Here is a 25,636-nt window from a genome sequence, read left to right on the forward strand (position 1 = left end):
GAGAGCAAGGTGCACATTTGGCACCTTGATTAAATCTAGGAAAGCAGGAGGTGTGAGTCTACCAGTGATAGCGGATTATTACAGATCAGCTATCCTTGCACAGATCAAGGAGTGGATGGCTGTCCATCCCTCCTCGCTGTGGGGAGAACTGGAGCAGTCATCCATACCGGGGGGTAATCTCTCTACCTACGCTATGGCTTTCCCATATATGTCGAAGACCCCGAGAGAGGTGCCACTTCCTGTGGTAGCCTCTTTACAGGCCTGGTCGTATTTAACTTCCCATAAACCATTAGAAGGGTTGGCCTCGGTTATGCATATTTCTCTCAGGGTTCTTACCCTTTTGATTCCAGACTTATCCCTAGACAGATGGCTTGCATCAGGAATAATATGGGTACATGACCTATACAACAGCAATACGATTAAATCTTTTGCAGCTATGCAGGGGGAATACGGGTTACCACAAACGGAATTCTTCTCATATGTATGAATCCAGTCACTCCTCAATAATACCACCATCTCACCCTATGAAATACATTGGAAAGTTAAGAAATATTTAACTACTGATGAAAAGTCTAGGGGTGGTATCTCATTATTCTATAATAGCCTACAGGATAAAACAGTTTTCTAAAAAACCAAATCCATGCTAGCGTGGGAGAGAGACTTAGGCATCCCCATTTCCAATTCACAATGGAGCAAAGCTATTCAATACACACACTCATACATAGATGGTACCTAACCCCGCATCGTATTGCTAAATTTAGCCCTTCAGCCTCACCCCTTTGCTGGAGACAGTGTTCCCAGGCTGGCACTTTGATACATGTTCTATGGGACTGCAGTAAGTTGGCTGGATTTTGGACAGAGGCACTTCAGATATTTCATCAGGTAACTGGAATAACATTGATCCACCCCTCCTCCCTGGTATTATTGAACGTAGGCATCGAGGATATTCCTCCACCGTTTAGACAATTCACAACCCATTTGTTCTTAGCAGCTAAACTTACTATTCTTAGAATCTGGAAGTCGCCGGACCCCCCGAATTTGCGGGAGGCTCTGCGACTCCTGTCTATTCACTACACATATGAGCTGGCTATAGCAACTAACTTAGGGAAAAGAGCAGCTTTCTTGGAAGATTGGAAACCTTGGGTAGATTGGTATAACTCTCACAATTTGTTCTAAAGAATAATCTATGCATGCTTTTTCTGATTAGCTATTCTCGTAGGACAGACCTCCCCTCCCCTCGAGTCCTTTGACAGCTCCAACCCCTACCCCTATTCCTTTTCCCACCCCTGTTACTTTTATTTGTTTGTTTTTGGGTTACCGTATTATTGAATGGTTCTCTTTATGGAACTACTAGTCAATCTGAATCTTGAAGTTGCCAACTCGGATCTTCTGACTTGCGAATAACTGGCAACCGGATCTTCTCGCAAACACAGGCGCAGCTAGTTCCCAGTTGGGGCGCCCCTGGGTGAGAAGAACTCTGTGTGTTAGCGAATAAGGTCATGTAATCAGTAACTACAGGAAGTAACACAGTATAAGATCTGAGACTACATATGCTTTTACTCTACAATCGGCATAGTCCTTGTAGGTCATCAAGATTGTCAATTGTGCTTTTGTTGTCCTTCTCCTTATCATTTTCTATGCAATGCGTAACACTCATTTTGTAACCCTATGTTGTTGTTAATTATAAAAATTTCTTGAATAAAAACTATTGATACAAAAAAAAAAAAAAAAACGCAGAGGTGATCAAATACCACCAAAAGAAAGCTCTATTTGTGGGAAAAAAAGAACGTCATTTTTATTTGGGTGCAACATCGCATGATTGAGCAGTTGTCAGTTAAACTACGTAGTGCCGAATCGCAAAAAGTGCCCTGGCCAGGAAGGGGGTAGAATCTTCCAGGGCTGAATCAATTAATAATGCTTAAAGTGAAACAATAAAAATTAAATATTTTTTTAAATATCGTGCCTGGGGGGTGTCTATAATATGCCTGTAAAGTGGCACAGTTTTCCCGTGTTTAGAACAGTACCACAGCAAAATTACATTTCTAAAGGAAAAAAGGTCATTTAAAACTGATCGTGGCTGTAATGTATTATCGAGTCTCGGCAATATAGATACAACTCATTGATAAAAAATGGCATTGGGTTCCCCCCAGTCCATTACCAGGCTCTGCGGGTCTGGTATGAATATTAGGGGAACCACAAACCAAAATTTTCTAAAAGATTGCATGGGGTCCCCCCAAAACCCATACCAGGCCCTTCAGGTTTGTTATGGATATTAAGGGGAACCCTGCGTCAATTTGTTTTAAAAAAATGGCGTAGGGGTCCCCCCCAAAATCCATACCAGACCCTTATCTGAACGTGCAACTTGGCAGGCCGCAGGAAAATGCCTTACCCAAATCTGTCTGATTATCTCCTACTCTATTAGCTTTTATACAGTCCCTGAAAACCCTTATCAGGCTTTTGGTTAAGCCACACCACTAACTATAAAAGAGGGCACACAAAGTAGCCATATTGTCAATATACTGCTGTAGTGAAAGGGTTGAGGAAAGCTAACAAACTGTTTAGTGAGAAATTAGGGTTAGTTAGGATAATGTAATTTAAGTCTATGTGCTAGTTCTTTGTTTTGGTTGTTTTTGTCTATGGGGACTTTATGTCTTTAATTTTATTTGAGGTTAGCTGCTGTCCCATCCATAGCACCATATAAATTGTATTTATTTCATTTTTCTGAAAGTCCTCCCTATTACAAAATAAGCCTGTGTTTCAGGGGGACAGTATTTGGGGTTTTTATATTACTTTGGGGGGAGGGGGTGAGGGTGTGTATATGTGTGTGTGTGTGTGTGTGTGTGTATGTGTTTGTATGTGTATATATATATATATATATATATATATATATATTTATATGTATATAATTACATCGCTTCTGCCCTCCAATGCTATGGAGCTGAGCGGGGCCATTTTTCTCTCACTCGGCATCCAGGCAGTGAGGGGAAAGGATCCAGTCAACTCGCCGATACCGATGGCTCTGGTAAATGGTCGGAGAGGACTGGAGTATGGCAGGATAATTGCCGATAAAAGCGATCTTGCTGCAAATCTGCCGCAGAGACCAATTTTATCTGAAAGCCAGCCTTCTTCTTTTTTCTTTACCACTACTATTCCTTTATACTGGCTTTTGAAATTTAGAAATTGGAGGAATGGTTTAGCACTTTGAATCACTTTTTGAAAGATAAATAGTGAATTTTATATACAATTTTATAGATCAGACCAAAATGAGGGACAAATGAGAAGGAAAGAGGGACAGAGGGACTTTGTTTCAAATCAAGGACAGTCCCTTGAAATCAGGGACAGTTGGGAGCTATGCATCAGTAGGATTTTCATTCAGGCATCTACCAGTTTTTGAATGCAATTTTCTTCTATTTGACTGCTAAGAACCTTTTACAGAAAAACAGGAAGCACAGCTCTCATTACATGCTGTGGCCTGCTTCAACCAGGTCTTCTCACCATTCTAATGGCTAGTAAGACTGCCTCTTACACTCTGCAATCAATAGAGGGATAAAAAGAGCAGGAAGGGACTAACCATAGATGCAAGTTGTTTTCAGGGTACAGGCATTATTACAGTCCCACAGATAGATTATTATGAATAAAACCCAACAGGTTCACTTTCAGGAAGCACATTATCTATCTAACAAAAGCATGCAAAACATAAAAATATAGTCTGCCTTTGTTACCTTTACCTATGATACACATGGCAATGCCAAGAATTACACAAAAGGACAAAGTTTAGACTGAGGGCGGTACAATAAACCTCTGTTTATTGGGTAAATTAGATAAGTAATTATCATTCTGTAAATATCACCTTTTTTTGTTTTCCAAACGGTAAAGCATGCAAAAGATCTCACATTTTCATATATAAAAATGGTTAGCTATATTGTTTTGTCCTTGTTGTTAATTCATACAGTCACAATAAAAACATAATCCATGGTTTGTCCATTGCTCAAAGTTTGCATTCTTTTCTTGTGTAATACAAATTATCATTACAATCTCCAAGGCAACAATCTCACATCTCAAGTTCCCAACTCCGGCATTTCTCTGTACTTAGTATTGTTTTGTGAATTTTATCATAAAAATGATTTTCCAGAATGCTATATAATATATCTGTGATGTTTATAGCCACCCATTCCATTTTTACAGGGGGGCTCTCGAAACTGTAGCATGAACATCTCTTTCAAAAAGCACGAATTGTACATCTAGAAGGACTCAGTTTTCTTCTGAACTTTTCTTTCTCATTCAATGTTTTACAATTCTACTTTGGATATTGAAAGTTGCCTGTAATATATGTTTGATCTTCCTGGTAAACAATATTATGGTGATTTATCAGGGCTAAAGTATTACAATATGATGGCAAATTATCAGGGCTAAATGAATACTATCTAATTCTATTAATACTATCTTTTCCCACAGGTGATGTATATATATGTATATATATATATATATATATATATATATATATATATATATATATATATATATATATATATATACAGTGGTGTGAAAAAGTTTTTGCCCCTTCCTCATTTCCTGTTCCTTTGCATGTTTGTCACACTTAAGTGTTTCGGAACATCAAACCAATTTAAACAATAGTCAAGGACAACACAAGTAAACACAAAATGCAATTGGTAAATGAAGGTGTTTATTATTAAAGGTGAAAAAAAATCCAAAACATCATGGCCCTGTGTGAAAAAGTGATTGCCCCCCTTGTTAAAACATACTTTAACTGTGGTTGTCCACACCTGAGTTCAATTTCTCTAGCCACACCCAGGCCTGATTATTGCCACACCTGTTCACAATCAAGACATCACTTAAATAGGAGCTGCTTGACACAGTAAGGTCCACCAGAAGATCCTTAAAAGCTACACATCATGCCGAGACCCAAAGAAATTCAGGAACAATTGAGAAAGAAAGTAATTGAGATCTATCAGTCTGGAAAGGGTTATAAAGCCATTACCAAAGCTTTGGGAATCCAGCGAACCACAGTGAGAGCCATTATCCACAAATGGCGAAGACATGGAACAGTGGTGAACCTTCCCAGGAGTGGCCGGCCGCCCAAAATTACCCCAAGAGCGCAGCGACGACTCATCCAAGAGGTCACAAAAGACCCCACAACAACGTCCAAGGAACTGCAGGCCTCACTTGCCTCAGTTAAGGTCAGCGTTCATGCCTCCACCATCAGGAAAAGACTGGGCAAAAATGGCCTGCATGGCAGAGTTCCAAGGAGAAAACCACTGCTGAGCAAAAAGAACATCAAAGCTCATCTCAATTTCTCCACAACACATCTTGATGATCCCCAAGACTTTTGGGACAACATTCTGTGGACCGATGAGACAAAAGTGGAACTCTTTGGAAGGTGTGTGTCCAAGTATATCTGGCGTAGAAGGAACACTGCATTTCATAAAAAGAACATTATACCAACAGTAAAATATGGTGGTGGTAGTGTGATGGTCTGGGGCTGTTTTGCTGCTTCAGGACCTGGAAGACTTGCCGTGATAAAAGGAACTATGAAGTCTACCAAGAGATCCTGAAGGAGAATGTCCGACCATCTGTTCGTGTACTCAAGCTGAAACGAACTTGGGTTCTGCAGCAGGACAATGATCCTAAACACACCAGCAAGTCCACCACCGAATGGCTGAAGAAAAACAAAATGAAGACTTTGGAGTGGCCTAGCCAAAGTCCTGACCTGAATCCTATTGAGATGTTGTGGTATGACCTTAACCACTTCAGGACCGCCGTATTGCCATTGTACGTCAGCACAATGGCACAGGCAGGCACAATCACGTAGATTTACGTGATTGCCTTCCAGCGGGTGGGGGGTCCGATCGGACCCCCTCCCGCTGTTTACGGCGGTCCGATTCGGTCCAGGAGCGCTCCGTGATGAGGGGATGGCCGTTGGTTTTCGGCCATCCCCTCTGGATCGCTCCTGGCCAATGAGAAGCTTCCTCCCCTGTGTATTGTTTACACAGGAAGGAGGAAGTGATGTCATTCTCCTCGGGGCGGTCTTTTTGACCGGACTACGAGGAGAAGACTAATAGTAAGTGTGCACCAACACTACACTGACATGTAGGTACACACAGGCACACAAACCCCCCCCGATCCCCCCCCGATCGCCCCCCGCCCCCCTCCCCCCCCAGTCACAGTGTCACTGATTGCATTGATCATTTCTTTACTGATCAATGCATTCAGTGTCAGTTGTGACAGTAAAAACTGTCAGGACAGTTAGTGTTAGGTCCAGGGTAGCCCCCTATCACCCCCCAATAAAGATTTAACCCCCTGATTGCCCCTAGAGTTAACCCTTTCACCCCCTTTTGCCAGTGTCACTAAGCGATCATTTTTCTGATCGCTGCATGTGTCGCTAGGTAGCTAGTTATTTTTTTAGGTTCACCGCCAGGTTTTTATATCGCTAGGTACCCCGATATACTACCCAATAATGGTTTTAACCCCCTGATTGCCGCTAGTTAACCCTTTCACCCCCTTTTGCCAGTGTCACTAAGCGATCGTTTTTCTGATCGCTGCATTAGTGTCGCTACAGTCGCTAGGTAGCTAGTTATTTTTTTAGGTTCACCGCCAGGTTTTTATAGCGCTAGGTACCCCGATATACTACCCAATAATGGTTTTAACCCCCTGATTTCCGCTAGTTAACCCTTTCACCCCCTTTTGCCAGTGTCACTAAGCGATAATTTTTCTGAACGCTGCATCAGTGTCGCTAGTGTCGCTAGGTAGCTAGTTATTTTTTTAGGTTCACCGCCAGGTTTTTATAGCGCTAGGTACCCCGATATACTACCCAATAATGGTTTTAACCCCCTGATTGCTGCTAGTTTACCCTTTCACCCCCTTTCACCAGCCATCACAGTATAAGTGTCACTGGTGACGCTGGTTAGCCAGTTAGTTATTTAGGTTCCCCGTCAGGTTTTTATATAGCGCCAGGGACCCCCATATACTACCTAATAAAAATTTGAACCCCCTGATTGCCCCTAGTTAACCCTTTCACCACTGATCACCGTATAAGTGTTACGGGTGACTCTGGTTAGTTTGTTTTTTATATATAATCCGGAAGGCAGTGCTTGGTTTTCGGGGTCCCGTACGTGGCTAGGCTCCCAAAAAGTCCCCCACATGTGGTATCCCCGTACTCAGGAGAAGCAGCAGAATGTATTTTGGGGTGTCATTTCACATATGCCCATAGCATGTGTGAGCAATATATCATTTAGTGACAACTTGGTGCAAAAAAAAAAGTTTGTAATATTCCCGCAACTTGTGGCAAAATATAAAATATTCCATGGACTCAACATGCCTCTCAGTAAATAGCTTGGGGTGTCTACTTTCCAAAATGGGGTCATTTTGGGGGGTTTTGTGCTATTTTGGCATTTTATGGCCTTCGAAACTGTGATAGGTAGTGAGGAGTTAAATCAAAAATTTGCACCCTTAGAAATCTTGAAGGTGGTGATTGGTTTTCGGGGTGCCGTGCGCGACTAGACTCCCAAAAAGTCCCACACATGTGGTATCCCCATACTCGGGAGAAGTAGCGGAATATATTTTGGGGTGCAATTCCACATATAACCATGGCATGTGTGAGCAATATATCATTTAGTGACAACTTTTTGTAAAATTTTTTTTTTTTTTTTTTTTTTGTCATTATTCAATCCCTTAGGACAAAAAAAATAAATATTCAATGGGCTCAACATACCCATCAGCAATTTCCTTGGGGTGTCTACTTTCCAAAATGGGGTCATTTGGTGGGGATTTGTACTGCCCTGCCATTTTAGCACCTCAAGAAATGAGATCGGCAGTCATAAATTAAAAGCTGTGTAAATTCCAGAAAATGTACTCTAGTTTGTAGACGCTATAACTTTTGCGCAAACCAAAAAATATACGCTTATTGACATTTTTTTTACTAAAGACATGTGGCTGAATAAATTTTGCCCTCAATGTATGACTAAAATTTAGTTTATTCGATTTTTCTTATAACAAAAAGAAGAAAATATCTTTTTTTTTCAAAATTTTCGCTCTTTTTCCATTTATATCGCAAAAAAAAAAAATCGCAGAGGCAATCAAATACCATCAAAAGAAAGCTCTATTTGTGGGAAGAAAAGGACGCAAATTTTGTTTGGGTGCAATATTGCATGACCGCGCAATTACCAGTTAAAGCAGCGCAGTGCGAAATTGCAAAAAGACCTCTGGTCCTTAAGGTGTTTATTGGTCCGGAGCTGAAGTGGTTAAAAAGGCCGTTCATGCTCGAAAACCCTCTAATGTAACTGAATTAGGACAATTCTGCAAAGATGAGTGGGCCAAAATTCCTCCAGGACGCTGTAAAAGCCTCATTGCACGTTATCGCAAACGCTTGGTTGCAGTTGTTGCTGCTAAGGGTGGCCCAACCAGTTATTAGGTTTAGGGGGCAATCACTTTTTCACACAGGGCCATGATGGTTTGGATTTTTTTTTCACCTTTAATAATAAACACCTTCATTTACAAATTGCATTTTGTGTTTATTTGTGTTGTCCTTGACTATTGTTTAAATTGGTTTGATGTTCCAAAACACTTAAGTGTGACAAACATGCAAAGGAACAGGAAATGAACACTTTTTCACACCACTGTATATATATATATGAGAAGGGGCTGACTGAGTGAACCTCAATCACATCACTACTCATAATCTTGTGTGACGTCCCTCTCATATTTCAACCTCTTTGGTATCCAGATCTGGAATTTAAAAATCCACAATACCTCCCTCTTACAGGGGGACTTGTGGTTGACATAATGGTTTCTTAGCTCCCAGCACATAATTCAAGGTGAATTAAAGACAGTATAGGAAGGCGAGAGGCTGTTAGATCGATGAAGTTGGATTACATCTACCTGTATTATGTGCCTGCCATCTGGCGATGGGGAAAATTAAAACACAATTGCACGTTTCATTTTTGGACTATCTTTAAGGTAATGCGAACAACCGCAAAGTGCAAATGTTTTGTGTTGTATACCTGTAACAACATGCATACTTTCAAGAAACAAAAATTTCTTCTTCACTGTATATTGCATATTGTATATACTGTATTTGCACCATTGGGTGATGCTGTAAATATAATGAAAAGCATAATTGTCTTGTGTAACGGTGTATTATCAGGAATGTTGAAAAATTTGATGGGTTAGTCAGGTTGACCCCAAGAGTTAAATTTCCCTGGCTGCTCTCCAATCTCATTCCGCCTCTAATTATGTCCATCCTGGTCACCAAACAGGCACACTTTTGCTAATAAATAAATATGATATAGTGGTGATAGCAGATATACTATATTGCCTAAGGTAATCTGCTCTAATTCATCTTTTGGATGAATTAGAGCAGAGATTGTGGTCCAACATCAGTGCCTGACCTCACAAATGTGCTTCTGGAAGAATGGTGAAACATTGCCATAGACACACTCCTAAACCTTTGGACAACCTTCCCAGAAAATACTTTTGGCAATATAGTGTATTTGAGTAACCACAATCTCACAAAGATATTTGCACATTGCATCAACTGCACACAAATTGTTTTTCAATTTCTCCAAAAACTGATTCTGTAACTGTAATGAAATCCTAAACCCATACAAACAAGCTAAATCCCATTTCTAGTCCGCATTTACACAACTTATTTCAGAGTTGTAAAAATAATGCAAGTTTAATTCGTACCAGCTACACCCAGAGATAATAAAATAAGACATCAAATAAACTCAATTGATTATGATTTATTGCATGTAATGATGACAATATAGTTACATAGTAGGTGAGGTCGAAAAAAGTCCATTAAGTCCAACCTATGAACAATGCGTGTTCATGATTGTGGAAAATGTTATCAAGTTCCATTGACTTTAGTAGATTAGCCTGAATCACACACTACAACTTGCTTTGTATATTCTTATATATTATGTTGCTATCAAACTTCCAAAATTCTTCCAAAAGATACCAATATATTCATAACCATCATCCAGCTTTAAAGGAAAACTGTAAAGATAAGAGAGAGAGGCGCCTCTGAGTGTAGACTGTAAAATTCTTATTTAATGCACAGGTGGTTAAAAACACTCACATTAAGTAGTACATTAACAGGCAATGTAAAGATTCCAAACCGGAGGGAGACCCTCGATGTGTCATCTGTATCCCTTGCGCTGGGGGAGTCCTGTCGGCGTGTGTCCGCTCCTGGTGGCTGTGTTAGATGTGCAGAGCCGGCCGATGTAGAGCAGTGAGCGTTAGTTCGAGGCGTGGGACGCACGAGGAACTCCGGGCGACGGGAGATGATGTCACAGGGGATGCAACGCGTTTCCTGAGCTGGCAAGACCGTGTATGACAGGACGGCTGCGCTCCTTTATCAAGCTAGTTAAGGAAGGGGTCCTCTCCTTACTTCCGCCCCTTTCACTCCCATTCCCCCGTCCCTTTCCATTCCCCCTCTTGTGCTGATTGCACCTATAGCATTATTACTTGCAGCATTATCATTATGCCTTTTAAATATGTTTTTTAAATATTGTGTTTATTAAGTGAAAAATAGTGATAGGCGGGTGGGTGTTTTTATGAGCGCCATAATACTTGTATATTAAAGGAAAACTGACCTGAGTAAAATATGAGGGCTGCCATTGCTGCTTTTCTCTCTAATATAATTACTTTCAGAATCTCTGACCAATAACAAGCATTCAGCAAGAGAGATAAGAGAAAAGTCATATTTACTCCAAGCCAGGGGCATTTTCTGATTGTATTGGCCCTGTGTGTAATATCAAAGGTGAACTTTGGGCCCCTATCATTAAAAAATAGAAAATGCAAGCACTGCGGCAAAAATTAGGCATGGTTTGCATTGTGTTATTGGGCATATCTTAAAGAGATGTGGTTAAATAGAGTCTCAGACTGCTTGCATAGTATAGTACAGTGTTTTTCACCCTCTTTTCAGACAAAGCACTCTTCAGAACTGTGCACAATCCCAGGACACACCAGTCTGTGGGTTTGTTCATACCAGGAGGTGCATCTGAACATGTGTTTTTTTTTTCGTGTGTTCGCACACATCATATTTTTTAACATTTGCTAGATGTATGGGGGTGTCATTAAAGGGGATGTAAGCCCCCACATATGCCCAGTGAAGTGAACAGCCTCAGATGATACACAAGGATGGAATAAATCTCCCTACATACGTTTCACTTGCATATCTGCTGTCTTCATCTTACTATATTCTTTCGAATTCTTACATCGGGTAAGAATTTTTTCACTTCCTCATTCAGCACTGGGTGTGTAGTCCTGGCTTACAATGAGAGACAGCTGATTGGAGCAAAGGCACCCCCTTCCGGGTTATGAGTGCGCACAATGTAGTTGTGTGAAACGTGTCAACCTCTGTACTGGCTGATGTACTTTTGGTGTGTGTTATGCACTTTTATGGAATGGCCAATAAATGAACTTTCACTACGTTGGTGTGCAGCCATTTTCTTTACATTAGCCTATTCAAAGCAGGCTAGCCAAGGCGTGCACATGCATGAGGAGTCCCACCCACCCAACCTTGATCTATTCACCTACACCTGCATTTTTTCCTGCTTTCCACCCCCCCCCCCCTTTGCAAAAAGGTAAAAGAACCAAGATACTTTCAGAGCTGTGCTGTGACAAGACAAGCTCTCTACTAATCTCTAGCTAATCATGCTTATAACAGAGCAATGGAACAGCAGAAACACACAGGACTTAGTGCTTTGAAGAGAGATAAGAAAATACTACAGATATATGTGCATAGGTCAAATTTCATGAATTGGGTTTACATCCACTAAGAAATAATGGCACCCATGAGTGACTGCAAAAGGCCCCCCTCCTAGCACAAAGTCCCCAATTTCTACTTCTAGCATAAACCCCCATTAAATCCCCCCTCCTAGCACAAACCCCATCTCAAATCCCACCTCCTAGCACAAACCCCTCTGCTCCTAAATTCCCACTAGTAGCACAAACCCCCGCTTCAATATCTCCCCAATCCTCTCTCCTAGCACAACCCTCCCCCCAAAAAAAATTCTCCTCCATATACCCCCCTCATAGCACAAACCTCCCTGTTCCTTAATCCTCACTCCTAGCACAAACCCTGCCCCCTCCATCCCCTCTCCCAGCACAAATCCCCCCCCCCAAATTCCTCCTGGAGTGAGTTTGGGGTGGGGGAACTTGACTGGCCTGGACAGAGTCCTGATCTCAACCTAATAGACAACCTTTGGGATGAATTCAAGCGGAGACTTCGAGCATGGTCTTCTTGTTCAACATCAGTGCCTGACCTCACATGTGCTTCTGGAAGAATGGTCAAACATTCCCATAGACAACACTCATAAACCCCACAATAAATGGTGATAACAGGGGGAGGGCGTGACTTCCGTTGACACCACCAGATGTGATTAGCAGGAGCTCTGAGTTCAGCCTGATTTTCCGACAGTACCCTGATTAACAGCTATTTCCGAGACCCGTAAACCGCAACCAGGAAAACGAGCGAGCCTGTCGGTGACCAATAAATGAAAGAGCCTGCCGGTGAGTGGTCCTCCGCTGAATCAGTACCCCAACTAACAATTGCTACTGAGATCCGTAAGCTTGGTGGGGATTAAAGAAAAAAACGAATGAGTCTGGTGGTGGGAGGTCCTTCGCTGACATGATATGAGTTCAGAGGGTAACCTCATCCCCCTTTCTGGAGAGAAGCTTATTTGTACTCTCTTACTAATCTTATCCTTAGAGGCTGGGGGAGGATTGTGGAGTAGAGAGGCTGAAACAAAACAAATTACCTATATAAGAGAAGATGCGATATGTTGGTAATGCACTAAAAATGTTGAAGTGGAAGAAAGATGAATGGATGAGTGGAAGGGAAATGAGGGAATGGTCACTAAGGAAAAGACGAGACAGATGAAATAAGGTGTCCTTGTTTAAAATGGATAAGAACGGGTAAAAATGACTAGTCAGTGTACTTTTTTGTCGTGGAATGTAAGAGGTCAAAGCGCACACAGGTCTTCACAGAGATTAAAAAATGACAGGTTAAAACAATTTGCATCCAAGAAATGCATATGGTTAAAGAAAGAATTGATTACTTAAGAAAGCCCTGGATACAATGGTCATACCATTCATGTCATACAACCTTTTCAAGAGGAGTATCCCTAATGGTGCACCGGCTGTGGCATGGGAGTGCATCAGGGCAAAGAGGGATCCAGAGGGGCAATATGTTTTTGTCTTTGCCCTGGTGCACTCACTGCCAGTTGTTATAATGGGGATATATAATATCCCCCCAGCTACAATGGGAGTACTAAAGAAAGCATTGTTATTTATGGCAGAATGTCCAGATGCACATGTAATATGTATGGGAGATTTTAAAATGTGGTTAGATCCAAAGATGGATAGATTTGGGAAAAAACCCCAAAGGGAAGGAGAAGGGTCTAAAGTTCTAGAACATTTTATAAGGGAAGTAGGGTGGGTGGACATATGGAGGATTAGAAACCCAGGGGACAGAATCTATTCGTGGCATGCACCAGGCAAAGGATGCATGTCTAGAATAGACCTGGCCCTAGGGAATGAAAAAATACTTCCAATGGTGCAGTCAGTTACTTATACACTTAAGGGGTGTCTGACCGTTCTGGACTGATTTTTGACTTGAAGATAGGCTCTGGAGGAAGAAGGCAAGGATTTAGAATACAACCTTACTGGTTAACCCAGATTGGACCAAATGACCAAATACAGGAGCAAATGGAGGTGTTCCTTGAAACCCATGGGGATAGAATAATGGATGGTACAACCTGGGATACTTTCAAGGCATATTTAAGAGGGATAGTGAGATGTACAATATCATATATCAAACGCACTAATAGACAGGAAGAAGAGGAAATGGCTTATGCAGGCAGGTGGAAGCAGAGTTTATTGAAAACCCTTCAAATATAAATCAAATAAGATGGGCAGGAACAGCGTCAATATAAAAATCAATTGATAGTTAAGGCTAAATGTAGGAAGCTTCAGTTAAAGCAAAAAAACTTTGAGCAAGGACACCAAGCCAATAAGATTGTAAATTATCTGACAAAACAACAAATGTCAACATTAGCTATAGTAGAAGTGAGAAATGAGAAAGGGGAGATGGCCAACACAGTGGAGGATATTTTGGAAACCTTCCATAGATACTATGATAAAATGTATACATCGACATTGACATGCACACGAGAGGAAATAGAGAAATACTTAGAAGATTTCGAATTTCTGAAGTTAACAGAAGAGCAAAAGGTCGAGATGGAATAGGATATACAAGTAGGTGGTAAAAGTGGCTATTGAGTCGATGGGGAAGGGCAAGTCGCCTGGACCGAATGGCATACCGTTGGAAATGTATCAGCGGTATGTGCATATTATGGCCCCGACACAGTAATATTGATACCGAAGCCAAATAAAGAAAGGAGTGAGTGTGAGTCCTATAGACCTATATCGTGATTAAATATCGATTAGAAAATATTGGCGAAAAGGCTTTATTCTAGCTATTATATCAGATCATCAAACAGGATTTATGCCAGGGAAGTCCACTGCAAATAATATTAGGAGAACTCAGCCTATGGTACAGTTAGGGGAGTTTTTCCCGGAGTCAAGTGCCTTGGCTTCGTTGGATACAGCCAAGGCATTTGACTCTATAGAATGGGAGTTTCTCCAGGTAGTTTTGTAAAAAAGTGGATTTGGGGAAGGATTTAGAAAATGGGTGGGAATAATGTATAAGCAACCATGTGCCAACTTATTAATAAATGGAATATTAACCCCCACAATAAAGTTAGAGGAACAAGACAGGGCTGCCCACTGTCTCCCCAATTATTCTCCCTGACAATAGAAGCATTGGCCAACAGATTTAGACAATCCAAAAGGTATAACGGGATTATATTGGGGGGAAAGATTGAACATATATGTCTATATGCAGATGATATCATACTATATATGGAAGATGTGCATACTTCACTGGGGGAAGCAATGAAAATAATAGAAACATATGGGACATTTTCTGGGTTAAAAATAAACTGGCAGATATCCACATTGATGCTGTTGAGGCCAGGAAAGACATGTTTTAGAGGTGCAGTTTGGAAGAAAGGAATTAAAAATGTCCAAATATCCACTTATAGGCATTTTAAGATCACAGGGACCAAAGGGACTAATATCCAAATTATATTCATACCAATTACAGAATAAAATAAGTGGAGAACCAATGGGAGTGAGAGAGAAGTGTCAGGCAGTCATCTCAGATATGAGTGATCAGGAGTGGGATGAAATATGTTCCTCCCACTTAAAAGTATCTCTAGCAATGAATAATAAGTTAATAAAATTAAATATAATACATCAGACATACCTGGCCCCAAATAGACTGAATAGGATGGGGAGGATGCCCGCACCAAACTGCACAAGATGTGGGCGGGGGGGCGGACTTCCTTCACTTGTTGTGGCAGTGTGGGAGTATAGGGAGGTACTGGCAGCAGGCGATTGGGAAAGTAGGAAAAGTCTTAAATAACACTATTAAAGCTACAGTGGAATTATGCTTATTGGGAGTTATGAACAAAGAAAGAGGGTGTAGATATACTAGGATATTTGTGCAAGAAGTATTATTCCTGACATGAAAACAGATAGTGGAATAATGGATTCAGCCAAACCCACCGACAATAAGTCAATGTGTGAGAGCAGTAAACCAGGTTGTACCACAAGAAAGAATAATGTATGAACAAAGGGGAAATCTGCAGAAATATGAAAACATTTGGGAAAAATTGAATAGATCATACTTAACAACAGATGCAGGAAGACCTGACTATACAGTATAAAGTGAATAAAGGAAATAGTGACTAAGAGGGATGAGTGGGAAGAATGAGATGTAAGAGTGAATCGATATGAAAATAGAAATATATGTTAAAATTCTGGAAGAAAAGAACAACATTTTTGTAATAAAGAGTTAAAAAAAAAACACTCATAAACCTTGTGGACAGCCTTCCCAGAAGAATTAAAGCTGTTATAGCTGCGAAGTGGGTGGGTAAAGTCAATATTGAACCCAATGGACTAAGACTGGGAAGCCATTAAAATTCATGTGTGTGTAAAGGCAGGCATCTAAATACTTTCGGCAATATAGTGTGTGTATATGTGTATATATATATATATATATATATATATATATATATATATATATATATATATATATATATATATATATATATATATAAAATCATGCTCTGCTTCAGTATGTCACAGTACATGTTGGCATTCATGGTTCCCTCAATGAACTATAGCTCCCCAGTAGCTCCCCAGTGTTTGCGGTCTTTTGCATCTTTAGAAGAGGCTTCCTACTGGGACAACAGCCATGCAGACCAATTTTATGCTGTGTGCGACGTTTGGTCTGAGCACTGACATGCTGCCCCCCCCCCACCCCTTCAACCTCTGCAGCAATGCTGGCAGAACTCATAAGTATTTCCCAAAGACAACCTCTGGATATGACGCTGAGTGCGTGCACTCAACTTCTTTGGTTGACAATAGCGAGGCCTGCTCTGAGTGGATCCTGTTCTGTTAAACCACTGTATGGTCATGGCTACTGTGCTGCAGCTCGGTTTAAGGGTCTTGGCAATCTTCTTATAGCCTTGGCCATCTTTATGTAGAGCAACAATTCTTTTTTTCATATCCTCAGAGAGTTCTTTGCCATGAGGTGCCATGTTGAACTTCCAGTGGCCAGTATGAGAGAGTGAGAGCGATAATCACCAAATTTAACACACCTGCTCCCCATTCACACCCCAGACCTTGTAACACTAATGAGTTACATGACACTGGGGAGGAAAATGGCTAACTGGGCCCAATTTGGACATTTTCACTTAGGGGTGTACTCACTTTTGTTGCCAGCGGTTTAGACATTAATGGCAGTGTGCTGAGTTATTTTGCGGGGACAGCAAATTTACACTGTTATACAAGCTGTACACTCACTACTTTACATTGTAGAAAAGTGTAATTTCTTCAGTGTTGTCACATAAAAAGATATAGCAAATTATTTACAAAAATGTGAGGGGTGTACAAAATGTTGTAATACTGTATATATATATATATATATATATATATATATATATATATATATATATATATATATATATATATATACACACACACACTCTTATAAATAAATGTATTTTTTTTTGTTAAATGTATAAAAACATGGGTGATGTCAGTAGGACAGAAGTTGGTGTCAGTAAGACAGTGGCTATTGTCAGCAGAGTAGTGGACAGTGTCAATAGGGCAGATATTGGTGTCAATAGTGCAGTGTTTTTTTTATTTTTAGTTTATTTATTGTATTGTATAATGGCTAAGGAGAGTCTCTGTGCAATCTTGAAAGAAAAAGTCAAACTTTAAAAAAAAAACTGGAACCTCTGGATAAAATACTTGGCAGGAAATTCCTGAGAACTTCTTTATTGTGCAATGCTCCTGGATCGGCTTGTGAGTCACTATATTCTTTCTCCCCTAATCCTTTCCTTGTCTTTTTTATTCTTCGTATTCTGTTTTATAATGCTGTTGGATTGCCCCCATGGTGCATGAGAGGGGAAGTTGCCCCCCCCCCCCCACACACACACACTTGAGTCACAGGTCCTTATATAAATATATATATATACTAATAATGGGGATTTTTAAAGCACTGTGTAGCACTGTCCTAGATAGGTGCGAAGATTAAATAGATAGATCAGTGTTGGCCTTCTGTATTTTTTGGCTGCAATTGCAGTGTTGCTTACTGTATTCAGTGCAGCTGTCTTTGACTAGTTAGCTCTGCTCAGTGTTTTCAGCTGCTGCCAGTCTGATGGCTCCCTCTGTTTTCTTGTGAGCTGTGAAAACTTCCTGCATTATAGGTGTTGATCTATGCAAATGGCAGCATCTATATTTATACAGCCCTGGCCAGGGCCGGAATGGCCTACCGGGATACTGGGAGATTTCCCGGTAGACCGCCTGCCCTGGGGCCAGTGGCGGAACTACCACCATAGCGACCCGTGCGGTCGCTACGGGGCCCGCAGCTGAGGAGGGCCCGGTGAGCGGGCGGCAGGTGAGCCGCCGAGCTCCCTGTCCGCTCGGCGCTCGTACAGTCACACTGACTGTACGAGCGGACACAGCCAGGTGACTCGGCGGCGGCGGGGGGTTGTTGGGGAAGCTGCGGGGAGGCTTAGTGGGTGGCCAATCAGCGGGTGGCGGGGCAGAGAGATGACATCATCTCTCACCGCCCGGCGCCCGCCCTGCAAACTGCCAGCTCCGCTCTCACTCACTGTGCAGGCAGCAGAGATTACATCCTCTCTCTGCTGCCTGACTCAGACTGGCAAACAGAGCGACTTTAACAGGAAAGTGACAATCCGCAATGTGTGACAGGTGACATGGCAAATGGACAATCCACAATGGATGGCAGGTGACATGGCAAGTGGAAAATCCGCAATGTGTGGCAGGTGACATGGCAAATGGACAATCCGCAATGGATGGCAGGTGACATGGCAAGTGGAAAATCCGCAATGTGTGGCAGGTGACGTGGCAAGTGGACAATCTGCAATGTGTAGCATGTGATGTGGCAAGGGGACAATCTGAAACTTGTGGCATGTGACGTGGCAAGGGGACAATCTGAAACTTGTGGCAGGTGACGTGGCAAATGGACAATCCGCAATGTGTGGCAGGTGACGTGGCAAGTGAACAATCCGCAATGTGTGGCAGGTCACGTGGCAAGTGGACAAACCGCAATGGGTGGCAGGTGACATGGCAAATGGACAATCCGCAGTGGGTGGCAGGTAACGTGGCAAATGGACAAACCGCAATGGGTGGCAGGTGACGTGGCAAATGGACAATCCACAATGTGTGGCAGGTGACGTGGCAAATGAACAATCCACAATGTATGGCAGGTGACGTGGCAAGTGGACAATCCACAATGAGTGGCAGGTGACATGGCAAGTGGACAATTTGTAATGTGTGGCAAGTGAAAATCTGCAACTTGTGGCAAGTGGACAATCTGAAATGAGTGGCAGGTGATGTGGCAAGTGGACAATCCACAATGGGTGGCAGGTCACGTGGCAAGTGGACAATCCGCAATGTGTGGCAGGTGACGTGGCAAGTGGACAATCCCCAATGTGTGGCAGGTGACGTGGAAAGTGGACGATTTGCAATGTGTGGCAGGTCACGTGGCAAGTGGACAATCCACAATGGGTGGCAGGTGGACAATCCGCAACTTGTGACAAGTGACAATCTGCATCTGGTGGCAGGTGACACACTCGAGGCTCCCACTGATTCTGCATTATGGTGAGTTGAACTATTTAATTTTCTATAACAATGGAATAATAGAAATAATGTCTTTCAATCATCCTGACACCATAACACAAATGGTGCCGTGATAATTGAAGCGCCAACATCAGCCATTGCCCCAATAAATTGCCCCCATAAAAGTATTTTCTATCAGTGCCCCTCCCGAGACTAGAATCTGGATCCGCCCCTGGGTGGGGGGGGGGGCCCATACAACATTTTGCTATGGGGCCCTGTGATTTCTAGTTACGCCCCTGCCTGGGGCAACTTTTAGTTGTGGCTGCATCCTCCGCTCTCTCCTGTGGATCACAGAGTTGGCTGGCTCTGTGTTCGGCGGCCGCCCTGTAACATGGCCCGGCCCCCCCAGACCAGCTCGTGTGATAGTAGATAGAATCAACGTTCCGCCTATCACACGAGCAGGTCTGAGGGGGCAGGCCATGTTACAGAGCAGCCGCCGAACACAGAGCCAGCCAGCTCTGTGATCCGCAGGAGGAAATGCTGCAGGTACAGCCCGCCCTCTGTGCTACATTGCCTGGATAGGAGGATCGGCGGGGTGGGGGCTGCCGATTCTCCCATCCAACTTCTTTTACTGTCCCCAGTTCACCTTGTGCTCCCTGCCCCCCGTGCTCTCCTCCACCACCACACTCTCCTGCCCCCCCCACACAGTTCTCTCCTCCCCTGTTCTTGCTGCCCCCCCTGCTCTCCAGCTTTCCCCATCCTTCTATAGCCACCATCCCAGTGCTCTCCACTCCCCCAGTGATCTCCCCCCCTGTTCTCCCCCCCGTGCTCTCCCCCCTGTTCTCCCCCCCAGTGTTCTCCCCCCATGTTCTCACCCCAAGTGCTCTCCACTCCCCCCAGTGCTCTCTCCCCGTGCTCTCCACTCCCCCAATGCCCTCCCCCTGCACTCCCCCCAGTGCTCCCCCCTGTCCCCCCCCCCAGTGCTCTCCCCCCTGTTCTTTCCCCCAAGTGCTCCCCCCAGTGCTCTCCACTCCCCCCAGTGCTCTCCCCCCATTCTTTCCCCCCCAGTGCCCCCCCTTCTTTCCCCCATGCCCCCCTTCTTTCCCCCCCCCCGTGCTCTCCCCCGTTCTTTCCCCCCAGTGCTCTCCCCCGTTCTTTCCCACCGTTCTTTCCCCCCAGTGCTCTCCCCCTGTTCTTTCCCCCCCCAGTGCTCTCCTCTCCCTCCCAGTGCTCTCCTCTCCCCCCCAGTGATCTCTCCCCTGTTCTTCCCCCCCAGTGCTCTCCACCCCCCTGTTCTTTTCCCCCCCAGTGCTCTCCCCCGTCCCCCCCCAGTGCTCTTCCCCCTGTTCTACCCCCCCCAGAGCTCTCCACTCCCCCCTGTTCTTTCGCCCCCCCAGTGCTCTTCAGCTCTCCCCATCACTCTCCAGCCCCCCCCCAGTGCTCTTCAGCCCCCAATTCTCCCCACCCCTGTTATTTCGGGCCCCCTGGTGCTCTCTACCCCCGGTGCTCTCCACCCCTGTTCTTTTTGGCTCCCCCCAGCACTCTCCACTCCTCACCCCTGTACTCTCCACTCCCCTCTGCATTTTGCCCCCACCCATGTACTCTCCACCCCCCATAGTGCTCTCCAGTCCCCTGTGCTTTCCACCTCTGTTTTTTCTGGCCCTCACTGGTGCTCTCAAGCTCCCCCCCATTGCTCTCCACTCCCCCCTGCTCTTTGTACCCCCCAGTACTCTCCAGCCCCGTGCTCTACACCCCTGTTTTTCTGCCCCCCCAGTGCTCTTCACCACCCCACACTCTTAGCCCTCATAGTGCTCTCAGCAAACCGTGCTCTCCACCCCTGTTCTTTTTGGCCCCCCCAATGCTCTCAAGTCCCCCCCAGTGCTATCTGCTCCTCACCCCTGTGATCTCCACTCCCGCTTGCTCTTTGGGGACGGCTGAAGGCGGTCAGGGACCACTCCATCTCACAGCAAACAGATCCTCTGGAAGGAGAACCATCCCATCCAAAACAAGAACAGACCCTGCCTGCTGCTGGCCATAATGGATATCCTACTGGCATGCAAGGTACCGTACCGAGCATCAACAACACACCTTCCCACAGACAGGGACTGCAGACTGGGACATGGGGCACAGGAGGGGCTGTAATGATGGGCACAGTGAGACTGCATTCACAGCACAGTAAAGCTGCATTTGGTGGACACAGTGAGGCTGCAATGGTGGGCACAGTGATGCTGCAATGGTGGGCACAGTGAGGCTGCAATGGTGGGCACTGTGAGGCTGCATTTGATGGGCACTGGGGGGGCTGCATTGAGCTCTTGTATCATGTCTGCAGTCTCTGACCATTTCCTGTATCATGTCTGCAGTCTCTGAGGGAGTCTGGAATTTGAATATATATATATCATATCTATATATAATACTCTCTTCATCAAATGTGCTTTAAAATGTATGGTTTTCCCTTTCATGAACAAGAAAATAATGACATGCTGTTGGGCTGGTATAATAATGCTATGGGGCTGGTATGAAATTTTTTCCAGGGCTGTTTTTTATTCTCAGTCTGGCCCTGGCCCTGGCCAATCCCAAGGAGCAAGTCCCTGAAGATTGCTTGAAGAATGTAAATATTCTCTGAGCACACTGTGTCTTTTCCTGAAGAGGATCAGACCAGCAGCCCTACAGGTCCATGCTGTTATGTGCTTGCTGTCTTGCTAAGGTGCTGTCTGCTGAAGATCTATTCTGGTATCACTGGAGAAAGGTGTCACTTAAGGCTAGGTTCACACTGGAGAATGCAGCGGCTCACAGCAGGAGTCCGGTTTGTCTCCATTCACCATTTCAGGTCCGATTTCAGGCCAAATCTTTGTCTGAATTCAGACCTGAAATGGACCAAAAGATGCACACGGCTCCTGTGCAATTCGCACTGGAGCTGCTGCAGAGAAGTGTGAACCGGCTCCATAGAGAGACGGTCACAATCTCCTGCTATGTAAATTGGATGCGGCGAAACCCACATCCAATTCCCAATAGTATGAACTCAGCCTTAAAGTTGGAAGGAGACAACCAACTGTCCTTGGAAATTTTGTGAGTACAGACTGCTGTGAGAGATCTTAAAAGACTTTTGGGCTGCTGCCACCCCTCTTTTGCTAAAGAGTCAGCTGTGTTTGCTAATGGGGACATTGCTGGCGTCCTGAAGAGCTTAGTCTATTTAGGTCTCTGTGAAAAGACTCTGCTCTCGTTGCTCTAAAGTAAGAAGTTTGTGAGCTGTTAACCGCTTCTATTACAAAGCCAAGTCCACATTTTGCGACAAACAAGGACTTCTGCTTCAGCTTTTCAGAAAGGAGTTCATTGTGCTCAACTTGTACATACAGTATTTTCTGTTTTTGGAGTATTCCACTTAATTCCCTCAACCCTAACCAAGTTCTCAAAAAACAAAACAATAACAACACCTCTAGACTGGTTATAGATGAAAAGTGTGTCTGAGATCTTGTGCCTGGCTGCGGGGCAATCCACTGGGGAAGAAATTTTCAGCGGCTCCTACAGGAGTTTCTCTACAACTGTGAGAGCACATACTATGCAGAACAGACCTCCCGGCCACTGGCTATGGATCTAGCTATTGTTAAGCTTTCGCAATTCTCACATTACAGCCAGCGATTACCTCCAGTAATCGCTGCTGGATGCACTTTACGTGCATCCAGCAGCGATCACTGCAGGTAGTTGCTGGCTGTGTGGACAGCAGCGAATAGCTGCAGTCGCTGTTAACCTGACAAATTAGTTAATAGGAAGGCAGCTGCACCTAGCCACTCAGAGCGGCAGCTGGAATCTCTGAATCCTGCCACTACAATTCGCACTGGTCTAAATTTCCAGTGTGAATGCATCCTTATATGACAAAATATGGTCTGCACTAACTACCCAAAATATAAATAATTATGCATATATAACTATGCTCAAATGCAATGTGCAAACCACAAATAATACCACCTGTGCTATTTAACACAATTAAATGCTATTCAATGCTCAAAACAACTCTAAATCTATACAAACCCCACGATAGTGACAGTTCATATATAACATTAATTCCAGTATATTGGCGAGGTGAGATACAATTTCTTCATCACAATTCAAAGTGAAGAGAAAAGTTAATTTGTGGATTATCAGGTGCTCCTATATACACGTGCGTTGCTCCACAACAACACTTCGTGCCACCACCACCTTATGAAATGGCCACTCACCAGATACAAAAATAGAAGCTCGCCTTTGGCTCATTAAACGGATACCCACTCCTTATATACGATCTCTCTACAGTTAGTGGTCCACTGATTATTCAAGGTCATAAGAAAACATGTGGAACCATCATAGTGTAAATCATCTCAATTTGTTTTTTAAAAGATAATTAAAAACAGATTGCACTCACATATTGCAGTGTCAGTGAGCCGACACTAAGCTTATCTAGCCATGTATACAGGGTACGCTTTAGACCAGCATGTGTTTCCCAACAGGTAACCTTTTTCTCGCATGTACTCCAAGCCTCAGTCCCCTGTTATCGACGATCGTGTTGTGAACAGTCCCAGCAGCGTGAATGCATCCTTAGTGCACATGTATTGTGATGTAAATTACCCCTTATAATTTAAATACTTTGGACCATTGTTCATCCTTTCCAAGTCTGAAAACAGAACCCTTGTAGAGTATTTGCTACATGTAACAACTGTTCTTTTGTCTAAAGGTGTACCATTGTGGAGAATGGTTGTGTATTTAAAAGGCAATTTTAGGGGGCCTTCTATATAGGGCCTTCTATATATGCCCCCAGGGTCTGCACCAGACATATCCAGCTGTGAAGTGGGTCCCGGGGGGGACTACACACATTAGGGATATGCCACTATTCCAAGTCAGCGATTTCGAAAGCACTGAGGTCAGAGAATCAGCAGCCTCTGTGTTTAAAGTTTTCCTTTAAAAACATCAACGCAAGGGTGCATGACCAACATAATTACTAATCTAAAGTACAATAAACCTTTCATGTTTAAAATAATTTACATTTTTGAATGAAAATGAACATAGCTTATGATCCATAGGTTAGTATGTGTTATGAATAACATTCGCATGCAATATTTGGCTACAGTTTATTGCAAACAAATAGATGAATGAGGACTTTTTTCCTGTATTCATAGAAGCTACAACAACCCAAAAAAATACAATTGTAATGAGAATAAGCTAAACATTAAAATACACCATCTGCTTCTAGAGATTATGTATATCAAGGATGTTAATCTAGAATTTCCAGCATCAAATATAATATGCAAATATTGCAGATAGTGTGTTTCTTTGGAAATTCTAAACAATATAAATGGTAAAAAAAACGCAATAACTTGCCTGAGTTATCCCAAAAATGACTAGTTCTTGAATGAGTGTCTGTGTAAGAGAGGTGTGGGCTTTTAATATATCTCCCGCCCTTACTGAGGACATCTGTTAAGTTGGGTAAACTTGGCAGCTGGAACTTTCCTTGTTAATGTCCCATAAGCCAATAAACAGCAGCATTGGCAGTAATAGCATTTGCAGATAAAACATTTAAAAACAAGCTTCTTTTTTTCCTATTAACCCCACACCACTGCACAATAGCATAATCCCAAGATTCTAAACAATAAATGGACAAAGTAATTAAAGCTAAACTCCAGGAATGACCTGCATTGCATAGTTACATTGGTCCAGCTTGGCATAATGCAAATATATAACCAGTGGGCCGCTGGGGAAAGTGGAAATCACTGTAGTAGCCAACACTGCTACAGTAATAGCCACAGTCTTCTGCTTGTTTAGGTTTCATGCAAGAGGCTGCCTCATTGCACACTGTCCACAAGGGTTCGCTCATGCCGCGTACACACGTAGCCGACTATCCGGCGGACTTAGTCTGGCGGACTTCCCGCCAGATTGTCCGTCCGACTTTCCGAACGGGCTACTTGCCCACACACGGCACTTTTTCAGCGGACTAATACGGCGTACTAAGTCTGCCGCACTATCTGCCGTACTTTGAAATGAACAAACTCGCCCACACACACGGAGGAAAGTCAGCTCATTTTGAGCACGTCTCCAGGTAGGCGGGGCCCGCGAAGGAGACGTCGCTGGCCCCATCACCTGGTATGGACTTAAAGGGGAACCCCAACGCCAAATAAAATCGGCGTGGGGGTCCCCCCAGGTCCACATCAGACCCTTGTCCAAGCACGCTACCCGGCCGGCCAGGAAAGGGGGGGACGAGCGAGCATCCCCCCCTCCTGAGCCATACCAGGCCGCGTGCCCTCAACATGGGGGGTGCCTTTGGGAAGGGGGGCGCGCGGCCCCCCTCCCCCCAAAGCACCTTGTCCCCATGTTGATGAGGACAAGGGCCTCTTCGTGACAACCCTGGCCGTTGGTTGTCGGGGTCTGC

At 43.7% G+C, this 25,636-nt stretch overlaps 1 protein-coding gene across 1 annotated transcript in view; it reads right to left on the reverse strand.

Annotated features, from left to right (window-relative positions):
* LOC143928262 (flavin-containing monooxygenase 5-like) overlaps window positions 1-24,733 on the reverse strand; it is a 168,877-nt gene extending 144,144 nt beyond the window's left edge. The window contains exon 1 of the mRNA XM_077453026.1: window positions 24,592-24,733. The gene's annotated coding sequence lies outside the window, so the exon portion shown is untranslated. The remainder of the gene's footprint in view (window positions 1-24,591) is intronic.
* Window positions 24,734-25,636: the final 903 nt, after the last annotated feature.

The sequence above is a fragment of the Lithobates pipiens genome, unplaced genomic scaffold (genome assembly GCF_037356315.1).
Source record: "Lithobates pipiens isolate NorthernLeopardFrog02 unplaced genomic scaffold, aLitPip1_a1.2 Scaffold_23, whole genome shotgun sequence".
Taxonomy (NCBI): domain Eukaryota; kingdom Metazoa; phylum Chordata; class Amphibia; order Anura; family Ranidae; genus Lithobates; species Lithobates pipiens.